General features: G+C 44.7%; 1 long non-coding RNA gene across 2 annotated transcripts; it reads left to right on the forward strand.

Moving 5' to 3' along the window:
* Positions 1 to 325: 325 nt before the first annotated feature.
* On the forward strand, positions 326 to 3,343 carry LOC139040157 (uncharacterized). 2 transcript variants are annotated; one of them, XR_011494136.1, is made up of 4 exons: positions 326 to 652; positions 873 to 1,034; positions 1,135 to 1,200; positions 2,777 to 3,343. It is a non-coding gene; the product is annotated as an uncharacterized lncRNA (long non-coding RNA). The 2 variants fall into 2 exon arrangements; XR_011494135.1 differs by lacking the exon at positions 873 to 1,034 and having other exon boundaries at positions 449 to 652.
* Positions 3,344 to 5,528: the final 2,185 nt, after the last annotated feature.

Below are 5,528 nucleotides of genomic sequence, written 5' to 3' on the forward strand. Positions count from 1 at the left end.
ATGGCTGGGAGCCAGAAACCATAGGCTGGAGCACCAGAGATGGTGTCACCACTATTTAAAAAAATTTCCACTGACCAAGTGGTGACCTTATGCTGATTGTGTTTGACATTCCTGCCTTAAAGCCCGGGGATGGGTGGGACAGCGAGATGTACACATTCCAGAAATTTCAGAGTAGTGAGGGGAAACCTTCTGGAAAAATTAGAGACTAGAGGGAAATTTTTATTTATTATTTATTTCCCTGCTCATTCAGATCTGAAGTCACCTTGCTCATTTAGTAACATAAAATGTATCCTTGCATTTGGGTCATAAAACTGTCACGGCTGGTCTACTTAGAGATATGGAAATCTGAAAAATGGAGAACACCTCCCCCTCTCCCCCCCCACCCCCCATTTTGAGGTTGGGGCTGGGTGAGTGAAAAGAGGAAAAGTTACCTTCCTCTCCTTTGTTGTTCTTTCTTCCTTTCCCTCCCAGGAGGCCCTCAGGTAAGGGAATGAAGACAGCTCCTCATAGGAACTTTTTACAGAGGCAAACCCATACACCCATGGTGGGAAGGGCTCCTGACGAAAAAACAGACCCGAGGAGGGACAGTTGGCTTCTGGAATTCGCTCCTGGGGTAGGGTGGTGGCCATCCACCTCCTTCCCAAGAAGAGAGGTAGGAGACCATGCTTGCTGCCTTCAATTACTGCTCTGAAAGAGAGCTGCTCCCCGCCCCCCAACCCTTTCTGTGGTGGATGGAGTCCCCTGCCTTTGCCATTCTGAAGGGTGGGGGGCTCTGTGGGAGAAAGGACATTGTCCCCGTCCACCGACAGACCACCGCTCTTTACACCTTCGAGGGGAAGACCACTCAAGCTTTACAGTGTGCATGTGGGTAGGGGTGGGGGCCAAGAGGACAGCAGAGAGGCCAGCCATTGCTCCTGGAGGTGCAGAAGAAGAAGCAGGTAGAACCAGCAGACGGGGTGCACAGAGAGGATGGATGGGGTGCCGTGGTGGAGACGCCCTGCCAAGGAGGCAAGCAGTACTTGTCCCCCAGAAGGGTGAGTGGGACAAACCCAGGTGGCCAGAAAGTAACCTAGGATGCTCAGCACCGTGGGTGGGCCTAGTGGACATGCATCCCTGACTCTAGTCATCTTGCAGCCCAAGAGGAGACTCTACCGCCCAGGAGATGTGCTAATTGGTACTTAGAGCACGGTTCTCGACCGGGTGAGTTTGCCCCACAGGGGACATCTGGCAATATAATTGGTTGTCACAACTGAGGTTGGGGTTGCTCCTGGCATCTAGCAGGTAGAAGCCAGAGGTGCTGCTAAACATCCTACAATGCCCAGGACAGCCCCTGGTCTGAAAAGCAGCATCTGGGGTGAAATGTCAATAGCATTGAGGCCGAGAAAGCTTGCATCTTGAGCTGAAGCCCTGAGTATCTTCACACGGTACCCTGAGATTCCTATCGAAAAACCTCACAGCTTTATTCCGTCCACAGGTTTTTGGATGTTTGTTTTTGAGTGGGTCAGTAATTTCTAATTCAGACCAGGCACAGGTGGGGAAATGACACAAAACCTTCCTTAAGTCCTAACCTTTGTCACTTGCTGGCACTTTGAGTTTATATTATCCCTGTTAACAGCTGGTTATTGACCCTTGATATATGCACCATCAAAGCTCTGAAATCACATTTCTATTTTTAAAACTCAGCTTTATTGAGGTATAATTTACAGAGGACAAAATGCACCCACTTTCAGTCCAGTTTGATGAGTTTTGACACTCTAGATAGGTGCATCCACAAGTTTTTTTAAAAACTGTCTTTAGATTTACGGAGTAAAGGTTAGAAACGTGGACTTTGAAGTCGATCAGACCCGGGTTCAAACCCCAGCTCCGCCGACCACTACGTGTAAAATCGGATTAATGCTATTCACCAAACGGGTTATTGTCAGGATTAAATGGCACACTTGAAATTTTTAGCTCTGAGCCCACCTGGCACGTGGTGAAGTGCTTTGTCAGTGGTAATAATAATCATGATTCCTAGTGTTCTCGCCCTTGCATGACACACTTGGCCAATGGAGTCCTCTTTTCCGTACCTGCATCTCTTCCCAGGATGACCACGCCTTTCTAAGGTCACAATAGTCATACATACACACGTGATGCCCAAACTAGTTCCTGCCTCGACCTCTCTCCTGGGCTCCAGAAGAACAGGGCAAGGTCCCGTGGGCGCACCTCAAAGACAACACGCCCTCAGCTGCACTCGTCGTCTCCGCCCCACCCCGGAACCACCCGCCATGTCTTAGATGCCCATCTCCGTCAGTGGCCGCACATCCAGTCTCCCGAGGCAGAAATCTCTTCATAGAAATACCTGGCTCCTTCCTCTCACACACACACCCTTTATTCATTAGGATAGCACTTTGCTGCAAAACAGACCCAAACAGCAGCGGTTTAACCTAACCGGGAGGTTATTTCTTGCTCATAGAAGCATTTAGGCATGAGCAGTCCATCGCAGAGCTGGAGGCTGCAGGATATCCGGGGCCAGGCCCTTTCTGTTTGTTAGCTCTGCATTCCAAGGCTGTTGCCTTTGTTCCACAAGGTCTGAGTGGCTTGCTCCCAGGCCCACTTTTCATTCAGCAGGATGGTACCTGTTTACAATGAAACAGGCTCTGCATTTAACCCTCATACCACCTAAGAAGCAGCAGTCTTACTGGGTCAAACCATATAAAATTGCTATTTTTGTTGGTCAAATATGGTAGAATATTGGTAATTTTATATAGTTTAACCCAATAATATCTCTACTTTACAGATTAGGACTCTGATGAACAGAGAAATCAAGTAACTTGCCCAAAGTCACACAGCAAATGAATGGCAGAGAAGGAATTCAAATCCAGAGCCTCCATGGAAGCTGGGCCCGTGGAAGATTCTGAATAAGTAAAGCTTGGTTCCTCTGTCTCCAGTGAACTTATAATCTAGTTGAAGGGCAACATACAAACATTGGAAACCTAAATAGCAATTCAAGAGAGAGACAGCAGCAGCTTAACACAGGCATACCTTGTTTCACTGAGCCTTGCTTTATCATGCTTCACAGATATTGGGGTTTTTTCCAAATTGAAGGTTTGTGTCAACCCTGTGTCAAGCCAATCTGTTGGTGACATTTTTCCAACATCATTTGCTCACTTTGTGTCTCTGTGTCACATTTTGTTAATTCTTGCAATATTTCAAACTTTTTCATTATTATTATACTTGTTATGGTGATCTGTGATCAGTGATCTTTGGGGTTACTATCATAATTGTTTTGGGGTGCCACGAACGGCACCCATATAAGATGGGAAACTTAATCAATAAATGCTGTGTGTTCTGACTGCTCCACCAACCAGTTGTTACCCTGTCTCCCTCTCCTCGGACCTCCCTATTCCCTGAGACACAACAATATTGAAATTAGGCCAATTAATAACCCTAAAATGACTTCTAAATGTTCAAGTGAAAGGAAGAGTCGCACGTCTATCACTTTAAACCTAAAGCTAGAAATGATTAAGCTTAGTGAGGAGGGCATGTCGAAAGCCAAGATAGGCTGCAAGCTAGGCCTCTTGAGCCAAACGATTAGCTAAGGTGTGAATGCAAAGGAAAAGTTCTTGAAGGAAATGAAAAGTGCTACCTCAGTGAGCACACGAATGATAAGAAAGTGAAATAGCCTTATTGCTGATGTGGAGAAAGTTCAAGCGGTCTGGATAGAAGCTCAAACCAGCCACAACATTCCCTTAGGCCAAACGCTAATCCAGAGCAAGGCCCCAACTCTCTTCAATTCTGTGAAGGCTGAGAGAGGTGATGAAGCTGTAGAAGAAATGTTTGAAGCTAGCAGAGGTTGGTTCACGAGGTTTAAGGAGAGAAGCCGTCTCCATGACATAAAAGTGCCAGGGGAAGCAGCCAGTGCTGACGCAGAAGCTGCAGCAAGTTCTCCAGAAGACCTAGCTAAGAGAATTAATGAAGGGGCTACACTAAACAGCAGGTTTTCAGTGTAGGTGAAACAGTCTTATATCGGAACAAGATGCCATCTAGGACTTTCATAGCTGGAGAGGAGAAGTCAATGCCTGGCTTCAAAGATTCAAAGGACAGGCTGAGTCTCTTGTAAGGGGTGACTTTAAGTTGAAACCGATGCTCATTTACTATTCTGAAAACCCTAGGGCCCTTAAGAATTATGCTAAATCTACTCTGCCTGTGCTCTGTAAGTGGAACAACAAAGCCTGGATGACAGCACATCTGTTTATAACATGGTTTACCGAATATTTTAAGCCCACTGTTGAGAACTACTGCTCAGAAAAAAGATTGCTCTCATAATAGAAAGACTAAACAAGTGGGGCTTCATCAGACTAAAGAGCTTCTACAAGGCAAGGGAAAACAAGATTGAAACAAAAAGACAACCCACCAACTGGGAAAAAATTTTTGCAATTCATATATCTGACAAAGGGTTAATCTCCATAATATACAAAGAACTCACACAATTCAACAACAAAAAATCAAACAACCCGATCCAAAAATGGGCAGAGGATATGAACAGACATTTCTCCAAAGAAGATACATGGATAGGCACATGAAAAGATGCTCATCATCACTGATCATCAGGGAAATGCAAATCAAAACTACACTAACATATCACATTATACCTGTTAGAATGACTATAATAATCAAGACAAAAAATAACAAATGTTAGAGAGGTTGTGGAGAAAAAGGAATGCTCATACACTGCTGGTGGGAATGCAAACTGGTGCAGCCACTATGGAAAACAGTATGGAGATTTCTCAAAAAGTTAAAAATAGAAATACCATATGACCCAGCCATCCCACTACTGGGTATCTATCCAAAGAACCTGAAATCAGCAACTCAAAGAGACTTATGCAACCCTATCCTCATTGCGGCATTATTCACAACAGCCAAGACGTGGAAGCAACCTAAGTGCCCATTGACCAATGATTGGGTAAAGAAAGTATGGCGTATATGTATACAATGGAATACTACTCAGCCATAAAAAATGGCAAAATCATCCCATTCACAACAACATGGATGCACCTTGAGGGAATTATGTTAAGCGAAATAAGTCAGATAGAGAAAGACAATCTCTGTATGATTCCACTCCTATGTGAAAGATAAACAAACACATGGACAAAGAGAACAAATTAGTGGTTACCAGGAGGAAGGGGGGTGGGAGGTGGGCACAAAGGGTGGAGGGGCACACCTGTAAGATGACTAACAAATAATAATGCACAACTGAAATTTCACAATGTTGTAAACTGTCATAACCTCAATTGAAAAAAAAAGAAGATTGCTTTCAAAACATTACTGCTCATTGACAATGCACCTCTGGGGTCACCCAAGACCTCTGATGAAGATGTACAACGAGATTAATGTTTTCATGGCTGCTAAAACAACAGCTTTCTGCAGCTCAGGGATCAAAGAGCCATTTCGACTGTCAAGTCTTATTACTTAAGGAATACATTTCGTAAGACTATAGCTGCCATGGGTAGTGATTCCTCTGATGGACCTGGGCAAAGTAAATTGAAATC

This window comes from Equus asinus, chromosome 14 (assembly GCF_041296235.1).
Source record: "Equus asinus isolate D_3611 breed Donkey chromosome 14, EquAss-T2T_v2, whole genome shotgun sequence".
Lineage (NCBI taxonomy): Eukaryota > Metazoa > Chordata > Mammalia > Perissodactyla > Equidae > Equus > Equus asinus.